The sequence below is a fragment of the Ambystoma mexicanum genome, chromosome 9, assembly GCF_040938575.1.
Source record: "Ambystoma mexicanum isolate Mex_15411 chromosome 9, UKY_AmexF1_1, whole genome shotgun sequence".
Taxonomy (NCBI): Eukaryota; Metazoa; Chordata; class Amphibia; order Caudata; family Ambystomatidae; genus Ambystoma; species Ambystoma mexicanum.
In genome coordinates this window covers 311,949,120-311,966,481 of record NC_090931.1, presented here as the reverse complement: position 1 = coordinate 311,966,481, position 17,362 = coordinate 311,949,120, and the positions used below count along the sequence as shown (strand labels likewise).

Sequence of the window (17,362 nt, the reverse complement as noted above, 5' to 3'; positions counted from 1 at the left end):
ATTCCTGAAGAAGTGCCCTCACGTTCCACCTGTGGCCAAGAAGGAAAATCACGTCCCGCAACTGCTGTTGGAAGTACGGGCGATGCTCAGGAAAGGCGCCATTGAGCTTGTCCCGAAGAGGCTCCGGGGTGTACTCAAGGTACTTCCTCGTCAGGAAGAAGACGGGCGGCTGGCGCCCCATCCTGGACCTTCGTCGTTTGAACAAATACATCAGGTCACAAAAGTTCAGGATGGTCACCCTCCAGCACGTGCTGGGACAGCTGGAGGAAGGCGACTTTCTATCGTCGTTGGACCTGGAGGATGCATACTTCCACGTTCCCATCCTCAAAAGTCACCGAAAGTTCCTGAGGTTCGTCGTACAGGGACACCACTACCAATTCAGAGCACTGCCGTACGGATTGAAGTCAGCCCCCAGGGTCTTTACCAAGTGCCTAGCACCTGTGGCGGCGCGGCTGCGCCTGCAGGGGATTCACGTCTACCCCTACCTGGACGACTGGCTCATCCGCTCAAGGACGAGGGAACTCGCCGTCGAACACACTGCGAGGACCGTCCAGCTACTCACAGACCTGGGATTCGCCATAAATTACCCAAAGTCCCACCTGGTGCCGTCGCAGGTGGGCCTGTTTCTGGGAGCGAAGCTCGATACAGTGAGGCGCCTGGCGACACCGTCGGAAGAATGGACCAAGACCATTCTGGGCAAAGTGCAGCACCTGCTAGCCACGGACGTGGCCAGGGTGAGGTCCATTAAGTCCCTCCTGGGGATGATGTCCTCATGCATCTACCTGGTGCGCCTCTGCAGACTACGGATGCGCCCTCTTCAAGAATTTCTCGACGCCCGTTGGATGCAGGCGACGGGCACCTTCGAAGACAGGGTCCCCTTCAACGAGGTGTTCCGGCGTGCGATTCAGTGGTGGGGCGTTCGAGTGCACCTCACGGCAGGCAAGGACTTTCACACGCCGGCGTATCAGGAGACGGTGACGACGGACGCCTCCCTGGAAGGTTGGGGCGCCCACACCAGAGATCTCCACGCAAGAGGCCTCTGGCTCCCGGAGGAGACGCTCCTGCACATCAACATCCTGGAACTCCGAGCCGTGTTCTGGGCTCTCAAATGGTTCCTCCCGTCGCTCAAGGGCAAGGTGGTGCGGATCTTCACGGACAACACCACAACAATGTTTTACATACAGAAGCAGGGAGGCACCAGATCCCCAGCCCTATCCAAGGAGGCACAGGATCTGTGGCACTGGGCGGTCGCCCAGGGGATGTTCCTGGTTCCCTTCCACCTGGCAGGAGAAAGAAACGCCATCGCCGACGCGCTCAGCAGGGAGCTGCGCGCGTGTCACGAGTGGGAACTGCACCAGGATCAGGTGGATCAACTCTTCCGACGATGGGGCAAACCCCAAATTGACCTGTTCGCAACAGCGACGAACTCGAAGTGCAAGAGGTTCGCCAGCAGGTTTCCCCAGCCGAGAAGCATGGGCGATGCGTTCTCGTTCCCCTGGGACGGCCTATACCTGTATGCGTTCCTTCCGTTGCCGTTGCTGCTTCGACTCATCAACCAGCTCAAGAGGTCCCGGTGCAGGATGATCCTCGTCGCACCGGCGTGGCCGAGGCAGATCTGGTTCCCGGACCTTCTGGACTTGTCAACGTCCCCTCCCATCAAGCTGTCGGCGGACGCGGACCTTCTCTCCAGAGAAGGAGGCGCCATCTTCCACCACGACCCGGCGTCGCTGAACCTGCAGGCTTGGCTCCTGCAGCGCTAGAGTTTGGAGGCTACGATATACCGGCCGATTGCAGAGAGGTTCTTGCAAAGGCCAGGGCGTCCTCGACTCTCAAATGCTACGGTCATAAGTGGAAGAGGTTCTCTATCTGGTGCCGAGCACAGAAGATCAACCCCCTACGGATTACGGCCCCTCAAGTGCTGCCGTACCTGCTATCGCTGGCAAAGGCTGGGCTAGCCCATGCCTCCATTAAGATTCATCTGGCGGCGATCTCCAGATATACCAGAACCACAGGACGGACGTCCCTGTGGTCCCATCGACTGGTAAAAGAGTTTATGAAAGGACTGTTCCGGTCGTTCCCGCCGGTGAAGGCCCCGGCGTGGGAACTTAACGTGGTGCTGACCAGGCTCATGGGGCCCCCATTCGAGCCGATGCACTCCGCACGATGAAATTTGTGTCGTGGAAGACTGCATTCCTGGTGGCCATTACCTCCGCACGACGAGTGGGAGAGATCCAGGCCCTATCCTGCAAAGCACCGTACTTGACTTTCCATGCCTCGAGGGTGGTGCTTAGGACGCACCCCTCCTTTATGCCCAAGGTGCCGTCGGACTTCCATCTTAACGAGCCCCTGGTGTTACCTGTTTTCTTCCCGTCTCCTTCGTCGCCGGCCGAGAGGACTTTGCACTCGCTGGATGTGGCTAGAGCGCTGAAGTTCTACGTGGACCGCACGAAGAGTTTTCGGAGGACATCACAGCTATTCGTGAACTTTGGACCTGTGAATCAAGGGAAGGCTCTCTCGAAGTCTTCTATTTCCAGATGGCTCTCCGGCTGCATCATGCAATGCCACCGGTTGGCTAACGGACCGCTGCCAGGCCGTCCGAGAGCCCATTCGACCAGAGCGATCGCTGCTACTATGGTGTTCTTATCTGGTGTGCCCCTGCTGGACATCTGCAGGGCTGCTACGTGGAGGTCGACGCACACCTTCACGAGATTCTACTGCGTCGATCGGGATTCCAGGGAGGAGTCCAGGGTCGGCCAAGCAGTGCTGCGCAACCTGTTCGCTTAAGGTTAGCCTGGTGAGGAGGTAATAGATGCTTAATGTTGAGCCTTTTGCCACCTCCCGTGGTTGTGCATGTGTGTACTGCTATGTATTCTTATATTCATGAGCATGTGAATCCATGCCAGACTCCATGCTGGAGAAGGAACAAGTTACTTACCTGTAACTGTTGTTCTCCAGCATGGGTCTGGCATGGATTCACATGCGAACCCTCCCGCCTATCCCTCTGCGGCTCGTCACTTGGTCATACTGCCACTTCACGTGCTACCAAATCTGAAGAGGGCTGCCAGAGGCGCGGCTTGGGGAGAGGGCAGTCATTGGCTGTGGTCAGTATGACGCAGAGATCAGTGATTGGTTACTACTACGAAAGGCAGATCAGAAACGAAACTGATACTGATTTTTCTTTACCGAGGATTCCCAGCCTGACGACGGGGAATATTCATGAGCATGTGAATCCATGCCAGACCCATGCTGGAGAACAACAGTTACAGGTAAGTAACTTGTTCCTTATTTTACACACTTCTAGTTAAACACATTAATCACAGTTAATAAAGCAAGTTAAAATCAGTCAAGAAAAGTATACACAACTCCCTAGTTAAATTGTAGACAAGTTTGAGCAAGAGTGAAAACTGAGCAAAACGGCACAGTGAAAACCAAACACAAATGGCACTCTAGCAATTTCTCACTAGGGAGGGAAAGCACAAGTTATACAGAAATATCTTCTTACACACCCTAGAAACACTTCCCTTAAGTTTGTGAACAAGTTTAGGCAAGGCAGTACTTTAACATAGAGAATACTTAAATGAAAACCGAGCAAAATGGCACTGCACAAGTTTTAAAAGTGGGAAGGAAAAGGTGGTTATGCACCAACACAGTTCTAGTTGAGAAGCAATCTAGAGAAGGTAGTTCTAACAAATTTAGCCAGAGTCAATAGGCCTGTGCCAGAGTCGGTGGTACAGGGCAAAGGGCCCAGGAGCAAAATGTTCTTGTAGCTGCAGCCAAGTCTTTGGTTAACGATTCGAAAAGGTGGATGCAGAAGTTGAAAGACAATGTGTAGAAGATAGGAGCGGCCAACCCAACAGGTAGGTAAAGGATTTAAAACACCTTTAGCACTACCACGCGAAAAGGGCGGCCTGGCGGAACAATGTACCTTAAAATTAAGAAGTGGCTCCTGCGTGGCGGTTGTTCCTGGTAGTTCCTGCAGTTCAGGGGATCCAGCAGAGGAAGAGAGGCTCTTGTCGTGGAGGAAGCTTCGAGTTACTGCACTACCCAGGGATGAAACCAGCTGCGGTGCTGCCCAATGAATAAAAGGTACGCTCCTTTAAATCGCGGTCCGGGTGCCTGGCTATCCGGATCCGAGTACAGGGTACTGGCGATTCAACCAAGGCAGGTCCAGAAAGGCGATTGGCAAACTGGCTGGCCCCACCAGCTCAAGGGAAGAAGGCTCTTGCAGATGAAGATCTTCTCTCGTCGTGTGGAGAGACGCTGCAGTAGGGCTTCTCCGGTGCTTCAGTCGTGGCAGATGTCTTTGGCTTCTCTCCTCTTCGGCTTCTTAGTTCCAGTGGCAATGTATTTTTCTTCCAGTCTTCAGGACCCTGCTTTTATGCAAAAAGATCCCCATTCATATAGCCTAGCTGTCACTCACACAGTGGAGTGGTCACCTTGGCCCTCCAGCCTATCAGGACAGAGTGTGACATGGGTTGCTGAGGCAACCCTGTCCCGGTGTCCTACTCCCTTTCCCACACAATGGACCCACCCCAGACTCAGTGGCGCCAGAGGGAGGGCTTCTTGGCAGAAGCCCGCCAAAAGGACGAACAAAGGATCCCCGACCTGGGTTAGGAGTTTAGAGAAAGACATGAGAGAGAATTTATATTAAAGTTCTGGCAAATAAAACCTACCGGAGTAAAGTTAATATTAAAATAAACCGGCGGTATGTTAGAGGCTGTCAGAAAAAGTGATAGCCTCAGATAATGGGAAAATCCCATAGTGAAATATTTGCGGTCGAAAATTTTCGCTAGTAACCACTGCCACCAGCCAGAAACTTTGGAGTGAGGGACTGGACAGTACCCTCTCGAAAATGAACACCAGGGAAAAACTATTAACCCTTCTCAGTACCTCCATAGTAAGATGGGTTGTACTGATTTAGTTTATAAAAATTGACTAGTAAAGTCAATGGGGACTTTACATGCCCTGGGAGACAGTAGTCAGTCCCAGGGTATGGAGTCTATGTTTGGGGGTCACTATGATACCCCTGTGTCACTGCACTGGGGGTGCTGTGTAACACATGTGTATAAAGATGGTTCCTATGAGGGTGAGAAAAACCCCATAGACATTAAACACAAAAATAGCCTAGAACACATAGCAAAAATGCCTAAGAGTGGGAAAAAGAGTGGCAGTGAGTGGCAGTCTTGCAGTCATGCCAGGCAAGACGGCCAAGACTGCATCCCCGCCGTCTCCTTCTCCAGTTCTAGAAGATGACAATGGACGCCGCCTGAGGAGTTCTCGCTCCCGCATGGAGCCCTTAGTGGAAATCACAACCAGTATACCAGACATCCAACAACCACGTGAATTCTCAAGTATTGAGAGTCAAACGAACATTGAAAGTGCCACGATAACACTCTCTACAGACCCTTTCAAAGATCACAAAGTCTCAACCACATGCGATGATGAACCGCAAAATTATGCCAAGGTCTCTTCCTTGAATCAGAACCTTACCTCGAGTGAGACCCACGAGGATGCCCCCGCCCCTTCCATGGCCCCTGCCCGACTCCATGCTGGTCTGGCCTTACCCAGAGCTCCGCCGTCCCCCGGAGGGGGGGCAGCGTAGAGACCTCTGTGCCCGCCGTCCGGCAAGGTGCCTGGCCGGGCCGGAATGGTTGCCGCACTGGCGGCTCCCGGATCGTGCCCTGCCGGTGAGGGCGAGTCACCTTGGAGATCGGCGAGGGGGCGCCCCGCTGAGGAGGATTGCCGGGGTGGCCGGGGACTGCTCAAACAGCTGAACGCCTTCTCTCCGCAGACGCCTGAAACCACGAGTCGTCGAGATCCCGGAAAGCAAAAGCAACAATGAGGCGGCCCCGCTTCTTACCGTATTAACGGTAAAAGCATTGATGCACGCAAGTCTGATGACTGCTAAATCTACCGAAGCACAGGATAATTCACAACCTAATGCTGGACCTGGACCTCAGTTAGCACCTCACGAAAAAGACCAGAGACCCCCACAAAACCGGAAAAAAAGACCATGGAAAGGGGGCGACTCAATGGAAGAAACAGAGTCCCCATATCAAGCAAAAAAAACCAACAAAATTACCGGTTAGACAAAGGAAGACTCATAAACGAGGCAGGTTAAATAAATCTGGACACGGGGCACAAAAAGGCCCAAAAAGGGGACAAAGACACCGCTACCCCAATTTAAAACTTTTATCAGATTTTTTCTGTAAACACTCAAAGGCTATACAAGAAAAATGCCAAGAACTAACCAATGCCGAAATCCTTGAAGCAGTACATGAAAATATTCCCCCGCGCAAACAGCGTAAACTGGCCACTGAGAGGTGGAGACCTCTTCAACCAAAAAGTCAGCAAGGATAAATTGCAATTCATAGGAAAAATTTCACCAACACTTGTACCTTCTAAGAGAGCTCAGTCAAACTGCGACCTGGATTCAGATACAAACCCCCTTCCCACGCTCTCTTCAACACCCCAAAAGGTAAGCAAAGACACAAACATTCCTGAACTGAATGCCTCTTTTCAACAAGACGCATTAAACCACAACAAGAATGGTTTAGAACCTGATCCACAAAATCAGAGTTCCTCCCTGAACGACAATGGGAGGGTGGAGGTCGCCAATTCAATAAAGAGCTCTAATCAAACACCTGTGAGAGAGAAGTCCCCCACTAGGCCTAACATTCCCCCACAAAAAGACTTGATAACAAACTGGAGTCCTAGGGCCATCCCAGCTGAAATTGACAACAATATAGAGCAATTGGAAAACCTAACGCCTCCAACCTTAGGAAAGCCAAATAACCACAGGAAATTCAAATGGAACAAAAAAAGGGGAACAAAACTAAAAATCAAGCCCGCAATCATAAACAACAAGGCTCAAGAGCCTTTTTAAGTAATGTAAGTACTCCTCCTAAACTTGATGATATCCAATGTGCTAAAGGATCAAGAAAAGAGCTGGTATTGCAAGGAAAGTTATTAGATTATTAGAAGAGAGGACTGTGGATGCATTTTCTTTTGCCATGCAGTCTTTCCTTTTTTCATCAAGAGTTTGAAACTCCTAATCTGATGTCGTTTCATCTAGTTCTTTACATTCTTTGTTCAATGGCCCCTTTTTTTCCTTTACTATTGGTTTCAGGGCATGGGGGGGCGGTAACGGTTTTCCTTTTCTTATTGCCGGCGTAGTTATAGTCTGATCCTCAATTTTCTCCCAATCCGCTGAATTAAAGCTGTCCCAAGCGTCATCTTCCCTGTGTTTCTCCAGGACTTCGATAAGATCACTTAAGCAGGCCTCTGAGATCAGCGAGTCTTCCATTACATCTTCTGGTTTTGAATTAGCATCATCCTTTGTGACAGACTTGGAACATTTTGGTGAAAACCAATTATGGGACATATTCCTAACAGCTACAAAAATTGGTGTAACAATAGACGTTGTGACATTTTTTGAGAAACTGTTGAGAGTTGAAATATCGCTTTAAACCAAAGACGATGATGAGCTTCTCGGCACTATTGATGAACCGTTTAGGTCTGGAAATGAATGTTACAGATATGTATGTTAAAGGTTGAAAGATAAACAACCAATAAAACATTAAAAAAAAGAAGAATAAGATTTGACCTAAAGTTAAACCATCAATTTACTTTAATTTAAAAAAGTAATAATTTGTCCTTAAGACTTGTAGAAGTGGATCTGGTGCATATATGCTGAGAAGTTCGCATCAGTTTTGAATGCAGGCCTATGTTTCACTTTGCCCAGATTGCAATTGGCAGCTGCTTTTGTGCCTATTTTGGAATCTGAATTCTTTATGAGACTAGAAAGGTGACAATTTGACAAACACCCATTTTTATGACTGGCTGTCAATTGTCAAGCTTCCGGTTACATTAATTGAAGGAGAATCCTTCAGGATGTGCGCCACCCTTTAACATGGTAATTTACTCATGTCAGCTCTGTGTCTGATGACCATGAATCCTGTATGTGAAATTATATTCTGATATTTTTGTTTATATTAATCAGTTTAAAACAACATTTAAGCTGTTCCACTTTATGCAAGCAAATAGTACAGTTGACAACTTTACTTGCAAAATGTATTTCATCTCACCATTCTAGGTCAAACCATGTGTAACTATTCTGTTTTCTGGTTAGCTCAGTAAACATAGTCTTCCTGACGAATTTACCCTGTATTTTACTTTACTTTAATATATTTATAATGCACACCAATGACACTGAGGTTTAAGGGCGCAGACAAGACATGTAACAGAAAATACGGAAAATCAGGCCTATGATATTGAGCACATAATCCAAAACACCAAAAAGAACGGAGCCAGTACTTCTATGCAGCAGGCAGAAAAGTATTATCTAAACAGCAAAAAGTGTTCTGCTTCTTTCTAAACATTGCATTGGATCGCAGTTCCCTGAGATCCCTGTGATCAGGAGGGATGTCATTCCAAGCCCTAGGGGTAACCACACAAATCATGGATTTCTTCACCTGGGTCAATTTATAAGATGGTATTTTGAGTTGATTGGTGGTGTTTGACCGGAGAGTCCTAGTACTTGATTTATTCACCAGTGATTCACTCAGATATAATGGGCTAAGCCCAATCAAACATTTATGCGTGATCAGCAGAAGACTAAAATCACTTCTCGCCTCTGTAGGCAGCCAGTGCAAACTACGCATGGCATCGGATATATGGTCTGTAATCACTCTCACAGCAATGTTCTGTATGGTTTGAAGCCAATTGCACTCCGATTTGGCTATACCCACAAGCAAACTGCTACAATAGCCAATGTTGTACCTAATTATAGCTGTTGCTACAGTCTTGTAATTGGCTCTAGAAATATATGGACAAGGCTGCACTGGCATCTTTAATATAGTATGCAGTGGATGAGACCAGACTACTCACATGGGCCCTCATATTCAGATTCTGATCCAAATACACACCCAATGTTTTAACTTTTTCTTTTGTTTTAACATTGCATCCAGCAACTTGGACATGGGTGTAATCTGTTCCCAACTTATGTTATTTTTGCCTATGTGCCGATCACCATCAGCTCGTTTTTTTTGTTGTGCCAGACCATTGTTAGCCATCCAAATACATGTATTTATGAATGTTTTTTTCATCTTCTAAATACTTACCAGACAGTGCAATGGCACATTACTTGTCATCAGTGTAGTTGGTAAAATCAACATTATTTTCTTCCAGTCGGTTAAGGAAAGGCAAAGTGACTATATTATAAAGAGAGTGTGATAAACATGCCCCCTGAGGCACACCGTTGGTCAGAAGAGCCGGTTGAGCTTCTGTAACCTTACTGCACCAACGGTTACTCAAAGAGTTAATCCAAAGGATTGCACAGAGAAGCCAGCCACCTCCTTTAACCTGGTGATCAGCAGAGTATGGTCCACCAGGCCAAAGGCAGCGGAAAGGTCCAGCAGCATAAGCAGAGCAGTCTGTCCTTTATTCATAATCTGTAGCAATCCAGATTTCAGATCAAGCAGAGCCGTTGCTGTACCATGGCTCTCCCTGAACCCCGACTGCCACTTATTTAAGATCTCATTTACCTTCAGATGTGGCACAACTCTCGTATATGTTACACGATCCAAGATCTTCAGCAGAAAAGAGGTGTTAGTAATAGGCCGATAGTTTGTTGGTGTCATTGGACAAAAGCTGTGTTAAAAAGCTAGGCTTTTTAAGTAGGGGAGTAATCCAGGCATTTTTAATGCAAGTTGGAGTATGGTTTTCTCTGAATGAGGCATTTACAAATGTACGCAGTGCTTATCAGCAAGGGAGAGCATGTTATTACTGTTGCAGGGCATACGTGCCCCTTACAAGTTGTTGGTTTAAGATTATTAATATAAGTGCACGTTCTAATTCTGAAATGGGTTTAAAATAGAACTGATTTTCAGATATCATGGGCATGTATGCTGCAGCAACTTGGCTAGCTAAAACTGAACCAGTAGTCTTTTTTAAAAAATGTATTTCAATATTGAATTTTATCCGGTTGAGCTTTCCAAACATTGCTTCCTGTATAGATGTGTACCCGGCAGCGTCTTTAATAATAGTATTCGATTTGCTCAAGCACAGAAGTTCTAACTCTTTCAGATTTTTTAACAGTTCTTTGGACTCAAACTGGGCTTTTTCAATCCTTGCATCAAAGGTTGTTTTTTTGCTACTATAACTGCTTCTTTTAACTTTTTGGCTGCCGTCTTACAGAACTTCTCATCATAGACATCCTGTGAGGACTTCCATTTATAAAGACACTTGGTTTTAATGCTCATAAGGATGTGGAAGTCTGGCGTGAACCAAGCATTAACCTGTCTCTCTACCAGCTGCTTAATTATCAGTGGTGATAAGGTATTAGGGACCTCTTGCACAGTTTGTCAATAAGCCCTTGACGATTTCTGTTGTTTCATGTATATGTGCCTTGTGGAAAGTGCATATGAATAATCTTAATTAGCATGGGGTCTGGCATGGATTCACATGCTCATGAATATTCCCCGTCGTCAGGCTGGGAATCCTCGGTAAAGAAAAATCAGTATCAGTTTCGTTTCTGATCTGTCTTTCGTAGGAGTAACCAATCACTGATCTCTGCGTCATACTGACCACAGCCAATGACTGCCATCTCCCTAAGCCCCGCCTCTGGCAGCCATCTTCAGATTTTTACCGCACGTTCAAGTGTTGGGATCCTCGTGCTATTGCTCTCGAGCTTTAGTGCTTTTTTTCTTGCTTTTTCTTAGGAAAACTTTCTCTTTTTCGGTCAAAAGAGCCTCAAGCTCCACCGTTTCTTTATCCGATCAACGGGGACCCGTGTCGGATTCTTCTACGCCCCTCAAGGGTGAAGATTTCATCGAGCCACGCTTTTGGAGGACTCCAGAAGTTTCTCAGGCCCATCTCGATCATGGCCCAGGAGAAGGGAAGCTCGACGCCTGGAAAGCTGTTCAGGGTCTGCCCTGGATGCCAGCTTCAGAATGTCTTAAAGGAGGACGAACACTCCCTTTGCCTCTACTGCCTGAATGAGGACAAGACGCACGTGGGGAAGGACTGTGCGTTTTGCGGCAATATGTCGGAGCGGACCATGAAGGACCGCCATCCGCGTCTCGCCAACTGGCTGGAAGGGAAGAGGCCGTCAGACGATAAGAAGAAGAAGTAGTCCGAGCGGTCTTCTAAGACCTTTGAGGGCGCCCCGGCGACGGGGGTCCAACAGAAGGCCAAGCACCGCGAGTCCGCTGGCACCGGGAGCGCCGAACGGTCGGGCTCTACGGGCGCCAGGCAGAGCGCATCCTCCCCGGCGCCATCAACCACGAGCCAACGCTCTGGCTCGGGTAAGAGGAAGGCCGAGCACCCGGCGAAGCTCCTGGAGAGACCCCAGTCGAGCTCGAAGACCCCATCGGAGGGGGAGCGAGGCGGTGACCCTACACCCAAGGAGAAGGCGGTGAGCGCACCTTAGGTGGTGAAAGCCTTAATCCACCCAGCCAAGGCCTCTATCGAGACAGTCGCGGCGGCCCTGGCTCAGCCTGTGGAGGCTACACCAGTGGTGGCGACCTCGGGTCCCAGAGTCTCCCTGCCACCGCGCAGGGAGTCCTCTTTCATGCCCATCGACAGGACCCCCGTGAAACCTCCGGCGGAGAAGAAAAAGGGGGGGCAGGAGGTCGTCGTGGATTCGGCCTCAACCTCTGAGGAGGAGCTGATCGAAGTCTTAAGCCACGGCGTTGGCGTGGAAGAAGACCAGCCCGTCGGGAGGGACCCCGACGTAGGAGACGACGAAAACGTTGAGGGTGCCGACGGGGCTCCTGACCGCCCTTTGGACTCCCCTCAACCAGTGCCGCATGACAACTCGACGGCCATTTTGTTGGCTATACAGTCCTTATGCTCGGAGATAAGGACGAGATTGCCGTTACCACCAACGGAGGAACCTCTACCGACAGGGGACCCGGAGCCAGGCCCTTCTGGGAGCCCTCCTCCTAAGAGAAGAAGGATTCATCCTCCACCTCCTTTTCAACCATCGCGCCCTGCTCAGCCCTCCTCCCCGTCCACGACCCGTGGGGATGATACGGGGACTGACACGGCCGCGACGGGCACAGACGACGAGGTTTACGACGAGGATCTCCCGTCGTCACCTCCTCCCCGGCCTTCTCCGCCCGACGAGATTGGATCGTTTCATGCCATGATCGCCAGGGCATCCGAGCTTTCCCAGCTCTGCCCGGAAGAGAAGAAGAAGGAAGGTTTCCTTTATCAACGGCGCGAGACCAAGAGGAAGACGGTCCTCCCTGTACCTCTACTGGACGATATCTGGGATGAGGGTCTCGCCCTCCTCAAGAACCCATCCACAACGCCTGCGAGAAGGGATCGGTACGAGAAGTAGTACCGGGTCCCGGACGCGGCCCCCTTGTGCCTTCGGGCACAGCCGACCCCAGACTCGGTCGTCTCCGCGGCGGCCAGGAAGAAAGCGGCGGAGGCCTCAGCCTCTACGTCAACCTCCCCGACAGACGGCGAGGGAAAGAAATTGGACACGATGGGACGCAGAGTCATCTCATCGGCAGCGACGACGATTAAGGCTGCCAACGCCTTGGCTATCGTAGCCCGCTACAACAGGGAGTTGTGGTACAAAATCGCCCCCCTGCTGGACTTCTTACCAGACGACAAGAGGGCGGAGGCCCTAGAGATCTTGCAGGAAGGAGAAGTGGCGTCGGACCACGCCATTACGATAGCGACGGACATCGCTGACACTGGATTTCGCCAGTTGGGCAACGGCGTATGCCTTAGACAGCGTGGATGGCTCAAGGCAACTGACTTCCGTCAGGACGTGCAGACCAGAGTCTTGGACATGCCGTTCGACGGGAGCAACCTGTTTGGGAAAACAGTGGACGATTCCCTACAAGCCATCAAGATGGACACGGAGACGGCCCGGGCTCTTGGTGTTCTCCAGCAACGACGGCCGCCCTTTCGGAGCGGCGGAGGCAAGCAGGGTGCCTCCAAAGGTTCCGGCAGCATATTTTCCACCTATCGTCAAGCGGCCCGTTCATCGTCACAGGAAGCCTACAGGGGACGAGGCAAGTCGGGCGGATTCCGCCGTCGCCAAGGAGGGCAAGGCGGCAAAGCCTCGTCGAAGCAGGACTGAATCCCCCGGTGGGAGGCCGGCTGGCGAACTTCATCAGCGTGTGGGAGTCCATCTCCACCGACCGTTGGGTGCTGGACGCTGGACGCCCTGGCCCAGGGTCACGCGCTCGAGTTTCTAAAGAAGTGCCCGCGCGTCCCCCCCGTGGCCAGGAAGGAACATCACATCCCTCAACTTCTCTTGGAGGTAAAGGCGATGCTCAAGAAAGGCGCCATCGAGCTCGTCCCAAAAGAGGCTTCGGGGCTCCGGAGTTTACTCAAGATACTTCCTCGTGAAGAAGAAGACGGGAGGATGGCGTCCCATCCTGGACCTACGACGACTGAACAAATTCATCAAGGCACATAAGTTCCGGATGGTCACCCTCCAGCACGTCCTGGGTCAACTGGAGGAGGGCGATTTCCTGTCGTCGTTGGATTTGTAGGATGCCTACTTCCATATCCCCATCCTAAAGGGACACCGAAAGTTTCTCAGATTTGTGGTCCAAGGGCGTCACTACCAGTTCAGAGCCCTTCCCTTCGGATTGAGATCGGCACCCAGGGTGTTCACCAAGTGCCTCGCACCAGTGGCGACGCGGCTGCGCCTGGAGGGGATCCACGTCTACCCCTACATGGACGACTGGCTCATCCGAGCAAAGACAAAGGAGCTCGCCGCGGAACACACGGCGAGGACCGTCCAACTACTCACGGACCTGGGATTCTCCATAAACTAAGCCAAGTCCCACCTCGTACCCGCTCAAGACGCACTGTTTCTGGGAGCGAAGCTCGACACAGTGGCGCTTCTGGCCTCTCCGTCGGAGGAAAGGACGAGGGCCATCCTGGGCAAGGTGCAGCGGATGCGGGTTGCGGACGCGGCCAGGGTGAGGTCCATCAAGTCCCTCCTCGGAATGATGTCTTCTTGCATTTATCTCATCCGCCTGTGCAGGCTTCGGATGCGCCCGTTACAGGAGTTCCTGGACGCTCGCTGGATCCAGACGACGGGCAGCTTCGAGGACAGGATCACACTCGACGAGAGCTTCCGACGAGCGATCCGGTGGTGGGGCACCCGCGCGCATCTGACGGCGGGCATGGACTTCCAGACCCCCGGCCACCAGAAGACAGTGACCACGGATGCCTCCCTGGAAGGGTGGGGAGCGCACACCGAAAATCTGCACGCGAGGGGCCTTTGGCTGCCGACGGAGAAGTCCCTCCATATCAACGTTCTGTAACTCTGTGCAGTGTTTTGGGCCCTCAGGTCCTTTCTTCCGTCCCTCAAGGGCAAGGTAGTGAGGATCTTCACCGACAACACCACCACCATGTTCTACATCAGGAAGCAGGACGGTACCAGATCCCCAGCCCTGTCCAAGGAGTCTCAGGATCTGTGGCATTGGGCCGTCGCCCAAGGGATGTTTTTGGTGCCGTTTCATCTGGCAGGGATAAAAAACACCATCGCCGACTCGCTCAGCAGAGAGCTGCGCTCGTGCCACGAGTGGGAACTACGACAGGATCTAGTGGACCGCCTCTTCCGACGGTGGGGCACACCCCAGATCGATCTGTTCGCGACAGCGACAAACTCCAAGTGCCGGAGGTTCGCCAGCAGGTTTCCCCAGCCGAGGAGCATGGGCGATGCTTTCTCGTTCCTCTGGGAGGGCCTGTTCCTATATGCGTTCCCTCCATTGCCATTGCTGATCCGGCTCATCAACCAGCTCAAGAGGTCACGGTGCAGGATGATCCTCGTCACACCTGCGTGGCCGAGGCAGATATGGTTCCCGGACCTTCTGGACTTGTCAGCGTCCCCGTCAATCAAGCTGCCAGTGGACGCAGATCTTCTCTCCAGGGAAGGAGGCGCCATCCTCCATCACGACCCAAAGTCTCTGAACTTGCAGGCCTGGCTCCTGCAGCGTTAGAGTGTGGAGGTTACGACATACCGGCCGACTGCAGAGAGGTTCTTGCAAAGGCCAGGGCGTCCTCAACTCTTAAATGCTATGGACACAAATGGAAGAGGTTCTCTGTCTGGTGCCACGCACGGATGATTAACCCTCTACGGATTACGGCTCCTCAAGTACTGCCGTACCTGCTGACGCTGGCCAAGGCTGGACTGGCGCACGCTTCCATCAAGATTCATCTTGCTGCGATCTCCCGATACACCAGAACCACGAGACGGACGTCTTTGTGGTCTCATCGTCTGGTGAAAGAATTCATGAAGGGACTGTTCAGATCGTTCCCGCCGGTGAAGGCCCCGGCCCCGGCGTGGGAGCTCAACGTGGTGCTGACCAAGCTCATGGGACCTCCGTTCGAGCCTCTGCACTCAGCTCCGTTGAAGTTCTTGTTGTGGAAAACAGCGTTTCTTGTGGCCATCACCTCCGCACGACGGGTGGGAGAGATCCAGGCCCTTTCCTGCAAGCCCCTGTACTTGACTTTTCACGACACGAGGGTAGTGCTCAGGACGCACCCCTCCTTCATGCCCAAGGTGCCGTCGGACTTCCACCTCAACGAACCCTTGGTGTTGCCTGTTTTCTTCCCGTCGCCTTCGTCGCCGGCTGAAAGGACTTTGCACTCGCTGGATGTGGCTAGAGCGCTGAAGTTCTACATGGACCGCACGAAGAGTTTTCGGAAGACGTCACAACTTTTTGTGAACTTTGGACCTGTCAATCAGGGGAAGGCTCTCTCGAAGGCTTCCATTTCCAGATGGCTCTCCGGCTGTATCATGTATTGTCATCGGTTGGCAAACCGACCGCTGCCTGGCCGTCCAAGAGCCCATTCCACCAGAGCGATCGCAGCTACCACAGCGTTCCTGTCTGGTGTGCCCCTGCTGGACATCTGCAGGGCTGCTACGTGGAGGTCGACGCACACCTTCACAAGATTATACTGCATCGATTGGGACCCAAGGGAGGAGTCCAGGGTCGGCCAAGCAGTGCTGTGCAACCTGTTCGCTTAAAATGATCCTGGTGAGGAGGTAAGAGATGCTTAATGTTGAGTTGTTGTATTGCTTAATGTTGAGCCTGTTGCCACCTCCCGTGGTTGTGCATGTGTATACTGCTATGTATTCTTTTATTCATGAGCATGTGAATCCATGCCAGACCCCATGCTGGAGAAGGAACAAGTTACTTACCTGTAACTGTTGTTCCCCAGCATGGGTCTGGCATGGATTCACATGCGAACCCTCCCACCTACCCCTCTGCGGCTCTTCACTTGGTCATACTGCCACTTGCCCTGCTACCAAATCTGAGGATGGCTGCCAGAGGCGGGGCTTAGGGAGAGGGCAATCATTGGCTGGGGGCAGTATGACCCAGAGATCGGTGATTGGTTACTACTAAGAAAGACAGATCAGAAACTAAACTGATATTGATTTTTTCTTTACCGAGGATTCCCAGCCTGACGGGGAATATTCATGAGCATGTGAATCCATGCCAGACCCATGCTGGAGAACAACAGTTACAGGTAAGTAACTTGTTCCTTGTTTTTATTATTGGGATATTGATTTATGAATACATGTTGTTTTAAAGTGAAATAACTGGAAAAACATGATAGGTGTGTTTTTTGACTAATTTAACAAACAACACCAATGTGAAAGACATCCCATTATGCAGCGGATGTAGTGAGAGGTAATCGGTCCCACTTCACCACTGTTCCGCTTATTCTCCCAGTGTGAGTCCGATCTCCCTTAAACGAAAAATTGGGAACCACCCATATGATATTACTATGTGCATTGGTGCCACTGACCCAATGCGCTGTCCAGAAGAAAGCCACTTCAGGGGGATCTAAACTACCCTACCTAGGTCTCTTAGAAAATCCCTGAGGGAGTTAGAGGTATAGCTAGGATCTTTAGACCCTCCCTCTGACAGGGATAGACAGTAGGGGTTCACCTGGCTATGTAGAATCTGTAATGGGATAGGATCTGTTTGCAGCAGAGAGCCTGCTCTTAGTAGGTGGTAGCCCCCTTGGGGAAGAGGGAAAGGGCTCAGGGAGCACCCTAGAGTGGCAGCCTCAATTGTCTCTTCTTTGTATATATGTTTATATTAAAGTTTAAAATGTATTTACATTGTCGCGTGTCCCATTGGGAAACTTGTCAAACCATTCAGGAGCCTTTGTCATTACTGGAGTCTTTCCTATTCTATTAAAATAACAATGAGCAGTTGCTTGTGTGAATGACTACTTAAATATGTATTCTGTAATAACAAAAAGATATATACGAGTTTGTGCAATCTGTACTCTACCATTGATTTAGATTTAATACTGCATATACATTTATTTCTAGATATTGCATCACTTCTAAAGCAAAGCTTTC

The 17,362-nt window shown here is 50.8% G+C and overlaps 1 protein-coding gene across 3 annotated transcripts in view; it reads left to right on the top strand.

The window, feature by feature from the left end:
* Nucleotides 1–17,362, top strand: part of ZZEF1 (zinc finger ZZ-type and EF-hand domain containing 1) — a 3,309,810-nt gene that overhangs the window by 1,737,309 nt on the left and 1,555,139 nt on the right. The window lies entirely within an intron of this gene.